Source organism: Nelumbo nucifera, chromosome 4 (genome assembly GCF_055504915.1).
Source record: "Nelumbo nucifera cultivar China Antique chromosome 4, China Antique-T2T, whole genome shotgun sequence".
NCBI lineage: Eukaryota > Viridiplantae > Streptophyta > Magnoliopsida > Proteales > Nelumbonaceae > Nelumbo > Nelumbo nucifera.
The window spans coordinates 50090593-50103435 of record NC_142652.1 but is presented as its reverse complement, the minus strand read 5'-3'; the positions used below and the strand labels follow the sequence as shown (position 1 = coordinate 50103435).

General features: G+C 46.2%; 1 non-coding gene and 24 pseudogenes across 1 annotated transcript; all 25 read left to right on the top strand.

Moving 5' to 3' along the window:
* The first annotated feature begins 84 nt into the window (after nucleotides 1–84).
* Nucleotides 85–203, top strand: LOC148792337 (5S ribosomal RNA; annotated as a pseudogene).
* A 356-nt stretch (nucleotides 204–559) lies between these two features.
* Nucleotides 560–678, top strand: LOC148792336 (5S ribosomal RNA; annotated as a pseudogene).
* Nucleotides 679–1033: 355 nt separating this feature from the next.
* LOC148792335 (5S ribosomal RNA) lies at nucleotides 1034–1152 on the top strand (annotated as a pseudogene).
* Nucleotides 1153–1508: 356 nt separating this feature from the next.
* On the top strand, nucleotides 1509–1627 carry LOC148792334 (5S ribosomal RNA; annotated as a pseudogene).
* An 829-nt stretch (nucleotides 1628–2456) lies between these two features.
* On the top strand, nucleotides 2457–2575 carry LOC148792333 (5S ribosomal RNA; annotated as a pseudogene).
* A 356-nt stretch (nucleotides 2576–2931) lies between these two features.
* Nucleotides 2932–3050, top strand: LOC148792332 (5S ribosomal RNA; annotated as a pseudogene).
* An 829-nt stretch (nucleotides 3051–3879) lies between these two features.
* Nucleotides 3880–3998, top strand: LOC148792331 (5S ribosomal RNA; annotated as a pseudogene).
* Nucleotides 3999–4378: 380 nt separating this feature from the next.
* On the top strand, nucleotides 4379–4497 carry LOC148792330 (5S ribosomal RNA; annotated as a pseudogene).
* A 357-nt stretch (nucleotides 4498–4854) lies between these two features.
* LOC148792329 (5S ribosomal RNA) lies at nucleotides 4855–4973 on the top strand (annotated as a pseudogene).
* Nucleotides 4974–5330: 357 nt separating this feature from the next.
* On the top strand, nucleotides 5331–5449 carry LOC148792328 (5S ribosomal RNA; annotated as a pseudogene).
* A 639-nt stretch (nucleotides 5450–6088) lies between these two features.
* On the top strand, nucleotides 6089–6207 carry LOC148792327 (5S ribosomal RNA; annotated as a pseudogene).
* Nucleotides 6208–6562: 355 nt separating this feature from the next.
* LOC148792326 (5S ribosomal RNA) lies at nucleotides 6563–6681 on the top strand (annotated as a pseudogene).
* Nucleotides 6682–6989: 308 nt separating this feature from the next.
* On the top strand, nucleotides 6990–7108 carry LOC148792325 (5S ribosomal RNA; annotated as a pseudogene).
* Nucleotides 7109–7465: 357 nt separating this feature from the next.
* On the top strand, nucleotides 7466–7584 carry LOC148792324 (5S ribosomal RNA; annotated as a pseudogene).
* A 356-nt stretch (nucleotides 7585–7940) lies between these two features.
* On the top strand, nucleotides 7941–8059 carry LOC148792323 (5S ribosomal RNA; annotated as a pseudogene).
* Nucleotides 8060–8415: 356 nt separating this feature from the next.
* LOC148792322 (5S ribosomal RNA) lies at nucleotides 8416–8534 on the top strand (annotated as a pseudogene).
* A 356-nt stretch (nucleotides 8535–8890) lies between these two features.
* LOC148792321 (5S ribosomal RNA) lies at nucleotides 8891–9009 on the top strand. The gene has a single exon (XR_016070384.1). It is a non-coding gene; the product is annotated as a 5S ribosomal RNA (ribosomal RNA).
* Nucleotides 9010–9365: 356 nt separating this feature from the next.
* LOC148792320 (5S ribosomal RNA) lies at nucleotides 9366–9484 on the top strand (annotated as a pseudogene).
* Nucleotides 9485–9840: 356 nt separating this feature from the next.
* On the top strand, nucleotides 9841–9959 carry LOC148792319 (5S ribosomal RNA; annotated as a pseudogene).
* Nucleotides 9960–10315: 356 nt separating this feature from the next.
* Nucleotides 10316–10434, top strand: LOC148792318 (5S ribosomal RNA; annotated as a pseudogene).
* A 355-nt stretch (nucleotides 10435–10789) lies between these two features.
* Nucleotides 10790–10908, top strand: LOC148792317 (5S ribosomal RNA; annotated as a pseudogene).
* A 355-nt stretch (nucleotides 10909–11263) lies between these two features.
* On the top strand, nucleotides 11264–11382 carry LOC148792316 (5S ribosomal RNA; annotated as a pseudogene).
* Nucleotides 11383–11738: 356 nt separating this feature from the next.
* LOC148792315 (5S ribosomal RNA) lies at nucleotides 11739–11857 on the top strand (annotated as a pseudogene).
* Nucleotides 11858–12213: 356 nt separating this feature from the next.
* Nucleotides 12214–12332, top strand: LOC148792314 (5S ribosomal RNA; annotated as a pseudogene).
* A 357-nt stretch (nucleotides 12333–12689) lies between these two features.
* Nucleotides 12690–12808, top strand: LOC148792313 (5S ribosomal RNA; annotated as a pseudogene).
* The last annotated feature ends 35 nt before the right edge of the window (nucleotides 12809–12843 follow it).

Here is a 12843-nt window from a genome sequence, read left to right as displayed (position 1 = left end):
TGCATACACAGTTTTTTCAAATCTAAAACAATTAATGGAGGGGAGCAAAATAGTGCATAAAGATCTAAGCGAGCAAGAAGCAAACGGTGCGATCATACCAGCACTAATGCACCAGATCCCATCAGAACTTCGAAATTAAGCGTACTTGGGTGAGAGTATTACTTGGATGGGTGACTTTTTAGGAAGTCCTCGTGTTGCACCCCAATTTTTTTAATATTTTATTTTTGATATCCTAATTGCAAATTCCATTCGTCGTTTCGGTGAGACAACAGGAAACAACGTGCCGGATACTCGGACCATTTCCAGCACGATCGTCATTACTGAATGGGAACGGTGCAATAACCGGGCTTTTGGCATTCGTCGTGCAATGTGGGCCCCGCGATAGTATTGCATCTCTCCGAGGGTGTAGCAGATCTGAAAAGCAATAACTCCGCTCACGTGGGAGCTTGTGCATGGTTACCAAGGGAGGAAGGCTGCATACACAGTTTTTTCAAGTCTAAAACATTTAATGGAGGGGAGAAAGATAGTGCATAAAGATCTAAGCGAGCAAGAAGCAAACGCGTGCGATCATACCAGCACTAAAGCACCCGATCCCAACAGAACTCCGAAGTTAAGCGTGCTTGGGCTAGAGTAGTATTAGGATGGATGACCTCCTAGGATGTCTTCGTGTTGCACCCCAATTTTATTATTATTTTATTTTTGATATCCTAATTGCAAATTCCATTTGTCGTTTCGGCGAGACAACTGGAAACTACGCGCCGAATACTCGGACCACTTGCGGCACGATCGTCATTACTGAATGGGAATGGTGCAAGAACCTGGCTTTTGGCATTCGTCGTGCATTGTGGGCCCCGTGATAGTATTGCATCTATCCGGGGGTGCGGCAGATCTGAAAAGCAATAACTCCACTCAGGTGGGAGTTTGTGCACGGTTACCAAGGGAGGAAGGCTGCATACACCATTTTTTCAATCTAAAATAACTAATGGAGGGGAGCAAAATAGTGCATAAAGATCTAAGCGAGCAAGAAGCAAATAGGAGCGATCATACCAGCACTAATCCACCGGATTCCATCAGAACACCGAAGTTAAGCGTGCTTGGGCTAGAGTAGTATTAGGATGGATGACCTCCTGGGATGTCCTCGTGTTGCACCCCAATTTTATTAATATTTTATTTTTGATATCGTAATTGCAAATTCCATTTGTCATTTCGGCGAGACAACTGGAAACAACGCGCTGGATACTCGGACCACTTGGGACACGATCGTCATTACTGAATGGGAACGGTGCAAGAACCGGGCTTTTGGCATTCGTCGTGCATTGTGGGCCCTGCGATAGTATTGCATCTATCCGGGGGTGCGGCAGATCTGAAAAGCAATAACTCCGCTGACGTGGGAGCTTGTTCACGGTTACCAAGGGAGGAAGGCTGCATACACAGTTTTTTCTATTATAACACAATTAATGGAGGGGAGAAAGATAGTGCATAAAGATCTAAGCGAGCAAGAAGCAAACGGGTGTGATCATACCAGCGCTAATGCATCGGATCCCATCAGAACTCCGAAGTTAAGAGTACTTGGACGGGAGTAGTACTAGAATAGGTGACCTCCTGCGAAGTCCTCGTGTTGCACCCCAATTTTATTAATATTTTATTTTTGATATCGTATTTGCAAATTCCATTTGTCGTTTCGGGGAGACAACTGGGAACAACACGCCGGATACTCGAATCACTTGTGGCACGATCGTCATTACTGAATGGAAACGGTGCAAGAACCGGGCTTTTGGCATTCGTCGTTCATTGTGGACCCCGCGATAGTATTGCATCGATCCGGGGGTGCGGCAGATCTGCAAAGCAATAACTCCGCTCACGTGGAAGCTTGTGCATCGTTAGCAAGGGAGGAAAGCTGCATACACCGTTTTTTCAATCTAAAACAATTAATGGCGGGGAGCAAGATAGTGCATAAAGATCTAAGCGAGCAAGAAGCAAATAGGTGCGATCATACCCGCAGTAATCCACCGGATCCCATCAGAACTCCGAAGTTAAGCGTGCTTCGGCTAGAGTAGTTTTAGGATGCATGACCTCCTGGGATGTCCTCGTGTTGCACCCCAATTTTATTATTATTTTATTTTTGATATCCTAATTGCAAATTCCATTTGTCGTTTCGGCGAGACCACTGGAAACAACGCGCCGGATACTCGGACCACTTGCGGCACGATCATCATTACTGAATGGGAACGGTGCAAGAACCGGGCTTTTGGCATTCATCGTGCATTGTGGGCCCTGCGATAGTATTGCATCTATCCGGGGGTGCGGCAGATCTGACAAGCAATAACTCCGCTCAGGTGGGAGTTTGTGCACGGTTACCAAGGGAGGAAGGCTGCATACACCGTTTTTTCAATCTAAAACAATTAATGGAGGGGAGCAAGATAGTGCATAAAGATCTGAGCGAGCAAGAAGCAAATAGGTGCGATCATACCAGCACTAATCCACCGGATCCCATCAGAACTCCGAAGTTAAGCGTGCTTAGGCTAGAGTAGTATTAGGATGGATGACCTCCTGGGATGTCCTCATGTTCCACCCCAATTTTATTAATATTTTATTTTTGATATCCTAATTGCAAATTCCATTTGTCATTTCGGTGAGACAAATGGAAACAATGCGCCGGATACTAGGACCACATGTGGCACGATCGTCATTTCTGAATGGGAACGGTGCAAGAACCGAGCTTTTGGCATTCGTCGTGCATTGTGGGCCCCATAATAGTATTGCATCTCTCCGGGGGTGCGACAGATCTGAAAAGCAATAACTCCGCTCACGTGGGAGCTTGTGCACGGTTACCAAGGGAGGAAGGCTGCATACACAGTTTTTTCAAGTCTAAAACAATTAATGGTGGGGAGAAAGATAGTGAATAAAGATATAAGCGAGCAAGAAGCTAACGGGTGCGATCATACCAGCACTAATGCACCCGATCCCAACAGAACTCCGAAGTTAAGCGTGCTTGGGCTAGAGTAGTATTAGGATGGATGACCTCCTGGGATGTCCTCGTGTTGCACCCCAATTTTATTATTATTTTATTTTGGATATCCTAATTGCAAATTCCATTTGTCGTTTCGGCGAGACCACTGGAAACAACGCGCTGGATACTCGGACAACTTGTGGCACAATCGTCATTACTGAATGGGAACGGTGCAAGAATCGGGCTTTTGGCATTCATCGTGCATTTGGGTCCTGCGATAGTATTGCATCTATCCGAGGGTGCGGCAGATCTGAAAAGCAATAACTCCGCTCAGGTGGGAGTTTGTGCATGGTTACCAAGGGAGGAAGGCTGCATACACCATTTTCTCAAGTCTAAAACAATTATTGGAGGGGAGCAAGATAGTGCAAAAAGATCTAAGAGAGCAAGAAGCAAATAGGTGCGATCATACCAGCACTAATCCTCCGGATTCCATCAGAACACCGAATTTAATCATGCTTGGGCTAGAGTATATTAGGATGGATGACCTGTTGGGATGTCCTCGTGTTGCACCCCAATTTTATTAATATTTTATTTTTGATATTGTAACTGCAATTTCCATTTGTCATTTCGGCGAGACAACTGGAAACAACGCGCTGGATACTCGGACCACTTGCGGCACGATCGTCATTTCTGAATGGGAAAAGTGCAAGAACGGGGCTTTTGGCATTCATCGTGCATTGTGGGCCCTGCGATAGTGTTGCATCTATCCGGGGGTGCGGCAGATCTGAAAAGCAATAACTCCGCTCACGTGGGAGCTTGTACACGGATACCAAGGAAGGAAGGCTGCATACTAAGTTTTTTCAATTCTAAAACAATTAATGGAGGGGAGAAAGATAGTGCATAAAGATCTAAGCGAGCAAGAAGCAAACGGGTGCGATCATACCAGCGCTAATGCATCGGATCCCATCAGAACTCCGAAGATAAGAGTACATGTGCGGGAGTAGTACTAGGATGGGTAACCTCCAGGGAATTCCTTGTGTTGCACCCCAATTTTATTAATATTTTATTTTTGATATCGTATTTGCGAATTCCATTTGTTGTTTCGGCGAGACAACTGGAAACAACTCATCGGATACTCGGTGGAAACAACTCATCGGATACTTGGACCATTTGCGGCATGATCGTCACTACTGAATGGGAACGGTGCAAGAACCGGGTTTTGGCATTCGTCTAGCATTGTGGGCCCCGTGATAGTATTGCATCTTTCCGGGGCGGCGACAGATCTGGAAAGGAATAACTCCACTCACGTGGGAGTTTGGGCAAAGTTACCAAGGGAAGAAGGTTGCTTGCATTGTTTTTTCAAGTCTAAAACAATTAATGGAGGGGAGCAAGGTAGTGCATAAAGATTTAAGCGAGCAAGAAGCAAATGGGTGCGATCATACCAGCACTAATGCACCGGATCGCACCAGAATTCCGTAGTTAAGCGTGCTTGGCCGAGAGTAGTACTAGGATGGGTGACTTTTTAAGAAGTCCACGTCTTGCACCCCCAATTTTATTAATATTTTATTTTTGATATCCTATTTGCAAATTCCATTTGTCGTTTCGACAAGACAACTGGAAACAACGCACCGGATACTCGGACCACTTGCGGCACGGTCGTCAGTACTCAATGGGAACAGTGCAAGAACCCGGCTTTTGGCAGTCGTCGTGAATTGTGGGCGCCGCGATAGTATTGCATCTATCCGGGGGTGCGGCAGATCTGAAAAATAATAACTCCGCTCACGTGGGAGCTTGTGCACGGCTACCAAGGGAGGAAGGCTGCATACACAGTTTTTTCAAGTCTTAAACAATTAATGGAGGGGAGCAAGATAGTGCAAAAAGATCTAAGCAAGCAAGAAGCAAACGGGTGCGATAATACCAGCACTAATGCACCGATTCCCATTAGAACTCCGAAATTAAGCGTGCTTGGGTGATAGTAGTACTAGGATGGGTGACCTCCTGAGAATTCCTCGTGTTGCACCCCAATTTTATTAATATTTTATTTTTAATATCCTATTTGCAAATTCCAATTGTCGCTTCGGCGAGACAACTGGAAACAACGCGCCGGATACTCGGACCACTTGCGGCACGATCGCCATTACTCAATAGGAACGGTGCAAGAACCGGGCTTTTCGCATTCGTTGTGCATTGTGGGCCCCGCGATAGTATTGCATCGATCTGGGGGTGTGGCAGATCTCAAAACCAATAACTACGCTCACGTGGGAGCTTGTGCACGGTTACCAAGGGAGGAAGGCTGCATACACAGTTTTTTCAAATCTAAAACAATTAATGGAGGGGAGCAAAATAGTGCATAAAGATCTAAGCGAGCAAGAAGAAAAACGGGTGCGATCATACCAGCATTAATGCACCGGTTCCCATCAAAACTACGAAGTTAAGCGTGCTTGGGCGAGAGTAGTACTAGGATGGGTGAGCTCCTGCGAAGTCCTCGTGTTGCACCACAATTTTATTAATATTTTATTTTTGATATCCTATTTGCAAATTCCATTTGTCGTTTCGGCGAGACAACTGGAAACAATGCGTCGGATAGTCGGACCACTTGCGGCACGATTGTCATTACTGAATAGAAACGGTGCAAGAACCGGACTTTTGGCATTCGTCGTGCATTGTGGGCCCCGCGATAATATTGTATCTATCCGGGGGTGCGGCAGATCTGAAAAGCAATAACTCCGCTCATGTGGGAGCTTGTGCATCGTTACCAATGGAGGAAGGCAGCATACACCATTTTTTCAATCTAAAACAACTAATGGAGGGGAGCAAAATAGTGTATAAAGATCTAAGCGTGCAAGAAGCAAATAGGTGCGATCATACCAACACTAATCCACCGGATTCCATCAGAACACCGATAGTATTCATCGTGCATTGTGGGCTTTTGGCATTCGTCGTGCATTGTGGGCCCTGCGATAGTATTGCATCTATCCGGGGGTGTGACAGATTTGAAAAGCAATAACTCCGCTCACGTGGGAGCTTGTGCACGGTTACCAAGGGAGGAAGGCTGCATACACAGTTTTTTCAAATATAAACAATTAATGGAGGGGAGCAAAATAGTGCATAAAGATCTAAGCGAGCAAGAAGAAGAACGGGTGCAATCATACCAGCACTAATAAACCGGATCCCATCAGAACTCCAAAATTACGCGTGCTTGGGCGAGAGTATTACTAGGATGGGTGACTTTTTGGTAAATCCTCGTGTTGCACCCCAATTTTATTAAAATTTTATTTTAGATATCCTATTTGCAAATTCCATTTGTCGTTTCGGCGAGACAACTGGAAACAATGCGCCAGATACTCGGACTATTTGCGGCACGATCGTCATTGCTGAATGGGAACGGTGCAAGAAACGGGCTTTCGGCATTCTTCGTGCATTGTGGGCCCCACGATAGTATTGCATCTCTCCAGGGGTGCGGCAGATCTAAAAAGCAATAACTCCGCTCACGTGGGAGCTTGTGCATGGTTACCAAGGGAGGAAGGCTGCATACACCATTTTTTCAATCGAAAACAACTAATGGAGGGGAGAAAGATTGTGCATAAAGATCTAAGCGAGCAAGAAGCAAACGGGTGCGATCATACCAGCACTAATGCACCGGATCCCATCAAAACTCCAAAGTTAAGCGTGCTTGGGCGGGAGTAGTACTAGGATGTGTGACCTCCTGGGAAGTCCATGTGTTGCACCTCAATTTTATTAATATTTTATTTTTGATATCGTATTTGCAAATTCCATTTTTCGTTTCGGCGCGACAACTGGAAACAACTCGTCGGATACTCGGTGGAAACAACTCACTGGATACTTGGACCACTTGCGGCATGATCGTCATTACTGAATGGGAACGGTGCAAGAACCGGGCTTTTGGCATTCGTCGTGCATTGTGGGCCCCGCGATACTATTGCATCATTCCGGGGCTGCGACAGATCTGGAAACGAATAACTCCGCTCACGAGGGGAGCAAGGTAGTGCATAAAGATTTATGCGAGCAAGAAGCAAATGGGTGCGATCATACCAGCACTAATGCACCGGATCGCACCAGAACTCCGTAGTTAAGCGTGCTTGGCCGAGAGTAGTACTAGGATGGGTGACGTCTTAAGAAGTCCACATGTTGCACCCCCAATTTTATTAATATTTTATTTTTGAGATCCTATTTGCAAATTCCATTTGTCGTTTCGACAAGACAACTGGAAACAACGCGCCGGATACTCGGACCACTTGCGGCACGGTCGTCATTACTGAATGGGAACGGTACAAGAACCCGGCTTTTGGCTGTCATCGTGAATTGTGGGCGCCGCGATAGTATTGCGTCTATCCGGAGCTGTAACAAATCTGGAAAAGAAAAACTCCGCTCACGTGGGAGCTTGTGCACAGTTACCAAGGAAGGAAGGCTGCATACACCGTTTTTTCAAGTCTAAAACAATTAATGGAGGGGAGCAAGATAGTGCATAAAGATCTAAGCGAGCAAGGAACAACCGGGTGCGATCATACCAGCACTAATGCACCGTATCCCATCAGAACTCCGAAATTAAGCGTGCTTGGGCGATAGTAGTACTAGGATGGGTGACCTCCTAGGAAGTCCTCGTGTTGCACCCCAATTTTATTAATATTTTATTTTTGATATCCTATTTGCAAATTCCATTTGTCGCTTCGGCGAGACAACTAAAAACAACGCGCCGGATACTCGGACCACTTGCGGCACGATCGCCATTACTCAATAGGAACGGTTCAAGAACCGGGCTTTTGGCATTCGTCGTGCATTGTGGGCCCCGCGATAGTATTGCATCTATCCGGGGGTGTGGCAGATCTGAAAACCAATAACTATGCTCATGGGGGAGCTTGTGCACGGTTACCAAGGGAGGAAGGCTGCATACACAGTTTTTTCAAGTCTAAAACAATTAACGGAGGGGAGCAAGATAGTGCATAAAGATCTAAGCGAGCAAGAAGCAAATAGGTGCGATCATACCAGCACTAATCCACCGGATCCCATCAGAACTCCGAAGTTAAGCGTGCTTAGGCAAGAGTAGTATTAGGATGCATGACCTCATGAGATGTCCTCGTGTTGCACCACAATTTTATTAATATTTTATTTTTGATTTCTTAATAGCAAATTCCATTTGTCGTTTCGGCAAGACAACTGCAAACAACGCGGCGAATACTCGGACCACTTGCGGCACGATCGTCTTTACTGAATGGGAACGGTGCAAGAACCGGGCTTTTGTCATTCGTCGTGCATTGTGGGCCCCACAATAGTATTGCATCTCTCCGGGGGTGCGACAGTTCTGAAAAGCAATAACTCCGCTCACGTGGGAGCTTGTGCACGGTTACCAAGGGAGGAAGGCTGCATACACAGTTTTTTCAAGTGTAAAACAATTTATGGAGGGGAGAAAGATAGTGCATAAAGATCTAAGCGAGCAAGAAGCAAATAGGTGCGATCATACCAGCACTAATCCACCGGATCGCATCAGAACTCCGAAGTTAAGCGTGCTTGGGCAAGAGTAGTATTAGGATGCATGACCTCATGGGATGTCCTCGTGTTGCACCACAATTTTATTAATATTTTATTTTTGATTTCTTAATAGCAAATTCCAATTGTCGTTTCGGCGAGACAACTAGAAACAACGCGCCGAATACTCGGACCACTTGCGGCACGATCGTCATTACTGAATGGGAACGGTGCAAGAACCGGGCTTCATGCATTCGTCGTGCATTGTGGGCCCCGCGATAGTATTGCATCTATCCGGGGGTGCGGTAGATCTGAAAAACAATAACTCCGCTCACGTGGTAGCTTGTGCACGGTTACCAAGGGAGGAAGGCTGCATACACCGTTTTTTCAAGTCTAAAAGAATTAATGGAGGGGAGCAAGATAGTGCATAAAGATCTAAGCGAGCAAGAAACAAACGGGTGCGATCATACCAGCACTAATGCACCGTATCCCATCAGAACTCCGAAGTTAAGCATGCTTGGGCGAGAGTAGTATTAGGATGGGTGACCTCTTGGGAAGTCCTCGTGTTGCACCCCAATTTTATTAATATTTTATTTTTGAGATCTTATTTGCAAATTCCATTTGTCGTTTCGGCAAGACCACTGGAAACAACGTGCCGGATACTCGGACCACTTGCGGCACGATCGTCATTACTGAATGGGAACGGTGCAAGAACCGGGCTTCTGGCATTCGTCGTGCATTGTGGACCCCGCGATAGTATTGCATCTATCCGGGGGTGCGGTAGATCTGAAAAACAATAACTCCACTCACGTGGGAGCTTGTGCACGGTTACCAAGGGAGGAAGGCTGCATACACAGTTTTTTCAAATCTAAAACAATTAATGGAGGGGAGCAAGATAGTGCATAAAGATCTAAGCGAGCAAGGAACAACCGGGTGCGATCATACCAGCACTAATGCACCGTATCCCATCAGAACTCCGAAATTAAGCATGCTTGGGCGATAGTAGTACTAGGATGGGTGACCTCCTGGGAAGTCCTCGTGTTGCACCCCAATTTTATTAATATTTTATTTTTCATATCCTATTTGCAAATTCCATTTGTCGCTTCGGCGAAACAACTAAAAACAACGCGCCGGAAACTCGGACCACTTGCGGCACGATCGCCCTTACTCAATAGGAACGGTTCAAGAACCCGGCTTTTGGCTGTCGTCGTGAATTGTGGGCGCCGAGACAGTATTGCGTCTATCCGGAGCTGTAACAAATCTAGAAAACAATAACTCCGCTCACGTGGGAGCTTGTGCACAGTTTCCAAGGGAGGAAGGCTGCATACACAGTTTTTTCAAGTCTAAAACAATTAATGGAGGGGAGCAAGATAGTGCAAAAAGATCTATGCGAGCATGAAGCAAACTGGTGCGATCATACCAGCACTAATGCACTGGATCCCATCAAAACTACGAAGTTAAGCGTGCCTGGGCGAGAGTAGTACTAGGATGGGTGACCTCCTGCGAAGTCCTCGTGTTGAACCCCAATTTTTTTAAAATTTTATTTTTGATATCCTAATTGCAAATTCCATTTGTCGTTTCGGCGAGACAACTGGAAACAACGCGCCGGATACACGGACCATTTGCGGCACGATCGTCATTACTGAATGGGAACGGTGCAAGAACCGGGCTTTTGGCATTCGTCGTGCATTGTGGGCCCCGCGATAGTATTGCATCTCTCTGGGGGTGCGGCAGATCTGAAAAGCAATAACTACGCTCGCGTGGGAGCTTGTGCACGGTGACCAAGGGAGGAAGGCTGCATACACAGTTTTTTCAAGTCTAAAACAATTAATGGAGGGGAGAAAGATAGTGCATAAAGATCTAAGCGAGCAAGAAGCAAACGGGTGCGATCATACCAGCACTAATACACCCGATCCCAACAGAACTCCGAAGTTAAGAGTGCTAGGGCTCGAGTAGTATTAGGATGGATGACCTCCTGGGATGTCCTCGTGTTGCACCCCAATTTTATTATTATTTTATTTTTGATATCCTAATTGCAAATTCCATTTGTCGTTTCGGCGAGACAACTGGAAACAACGCGCCGGATACTCGGACCACTTGCGGCACGATCATCATTACTAAATTGGAACGGTGCAAGAACCGGGCTTTCGGCATTCGTCGTGCATTGTGGGCCCCGCGATAGTATTGCATCTATCCGGGGGTGTGGCAGATCTGAAAAGCAATAACTCCGCTCAGGTGGGATTTTGTGCACGGTTACCAAGGGAGGAAGGCTGCATACACCGTTTTTTCAATCTAAAACAATTAATGGAGGGGAGCAAGATAGTGTATAAAGATCTAAGCGAGCAAGAAGCAAATAAGTGCGATCATACAAGCACTAATCCACCGGATCCCATCAGAACTCCGAAGTTAAGCATGCTTGGGCGAGAGTAGCACTTGGATGGGTGACCTCCTGCGAAGTCCTCGTGTTGCACCCCAATTTTATTAATATTTTATTTTTGATATCCTATTTGCAAATTCCATTTGTCGTTTTGGCGAGACCACTAGAAACAACGCGTCGGATAGTCGGACGACTTGCGGCACGATCGTCATTACTGAATGGGAACGGTGCAAGAACCCGGCTTTTGGCATTCGTCATGCATTGTGGGCCCCGCAATAGTATTGCTTCTCTCTGGGGGTGTGGCAGACCTGAAAAGCAATAACTCCGCTCAGGTGGGAGTTTGTTCACGGTTACCAAGGGAGGAATGCTGCATACACCGTTTTTTCAATCTAAAACAATTAATGGAGGGGAGCAAGATAGTGCATAAAGATCTAAGCGAGCAAGAAGCAAATAGGTGCGATCATACCAGCATTAATCCACCGGATTCCATCAGAACTCCGAAGTTAAGCGTGCTTAGGCTAGAGTAGTATTAGGATGGATGACCTCCTGGGATGTCCTCGTGTTGCACCCCAATTTTATTAATATTTTATTTTTGATATCCTAAATGCAAATTCCATTTGTCGTTTCGGTGGGACAAATGGAAACAATGCGCCGGATACTAGGACCACTTGCGGCACGATCGTCATTACTGAATGGGAACGGTGCAAGAACCGGGCTTTTGGCATTCGTCGTGCATTGTGGGCCCCACAATAGTATTGCATCTCTCCGGGGGTGCGACAGATCTGAAAAGCAATAACTCCGCTCACGTGGGAGCTTGTGCACGGTTACCAAGGGAGGAAGGCTGCATACACAGTTTTTTCAAGTCTAAAACAATTTATGGAGGGGAGAAAGATAGTGCATAAAGATCTAAGCGAGCAAGAAGCAAATAGGTGCGATCATACCAGCACTAATCCACCGGATCCCATCAGAACTCCGAAGTTAAGCGTGCTTGGGCAAGAGTAGTATTAGGATGGATGACCTCCTGGGATGTCCTCGTGTTGCACCCCAATTTTATTAATATTTTATTTTTGATATCCTATTTGCAAATTCCATTTGTCGCTTCGGCGAGACAACTGGAAACAACGCGCCGGATACTCGGACCACTTGCGGCACGATCGCCATTACTCAATAGGAACGGTTCAAGAACCGGGCTTTTGGCATTCGTCGTGCATTGTGGGCCCCGTGATAGTATTGCATCTATCCGGGGGTGCGGTAGATCTGAAAAACAAAAACTCCGCTCACGTGGGAGCTTGTGCACGGTTACCAAGGGAGGACGGCTGCATACACAGTTTTTTCAAGTCTAAAACAATTAATGGAGGGGAGCAAGATAGTGCATAAAGATCTAAGCGAGCAAGAAACAAACGGGTGCGATCATACCAGCACTAATGCACCGTATCCCATCTGAACTCCGAAATTAAGCGTGCTTGGGCGATAGTAGTACTAGGATGGGTGACCTCCTGGGAAGTCCTCGTGTTGCACCCCAATTTTATTAATATTTTATTTTTGATATCCTATTTGCAAATTCCATTTGTCGCTTCGGCGAGACAACTGGAAACAACGCGCCGGATACTCAGACCACTTGCGGCACGATCGCCATTACTCAATAGGAACGGTTCAAGAACCGGGCTTTTGGCATTCGTCGTGCATTGTGGGCCCCGCGATAGTGTTGCATCCATCCGGGGGTGTGGCAGATCTGAAAACCAATAACTTTGCTCACGTGGGAGCTTGTGCACGGTTACCAAGGGAAGAAGGCAGCATACACAGTTTTTTCAAATCTAAAAGAATTAATGGAGGGGAACAAAATAGTGCATAAAGATCTAAGCGAGCAAGAAGAAAAACGGGTGCGATCATACCAGCACTAATGCACCGGTTCCCATCAAAACTACGAAGTTAAGCGTGCTTGGGCGAGAGTAGTACTAGAAAGGGTGAGCTCCTGCGAAGTCCTCGTGTTGCACCCCAATTTTATTAATATTTTATTTTTGATATCCTATTT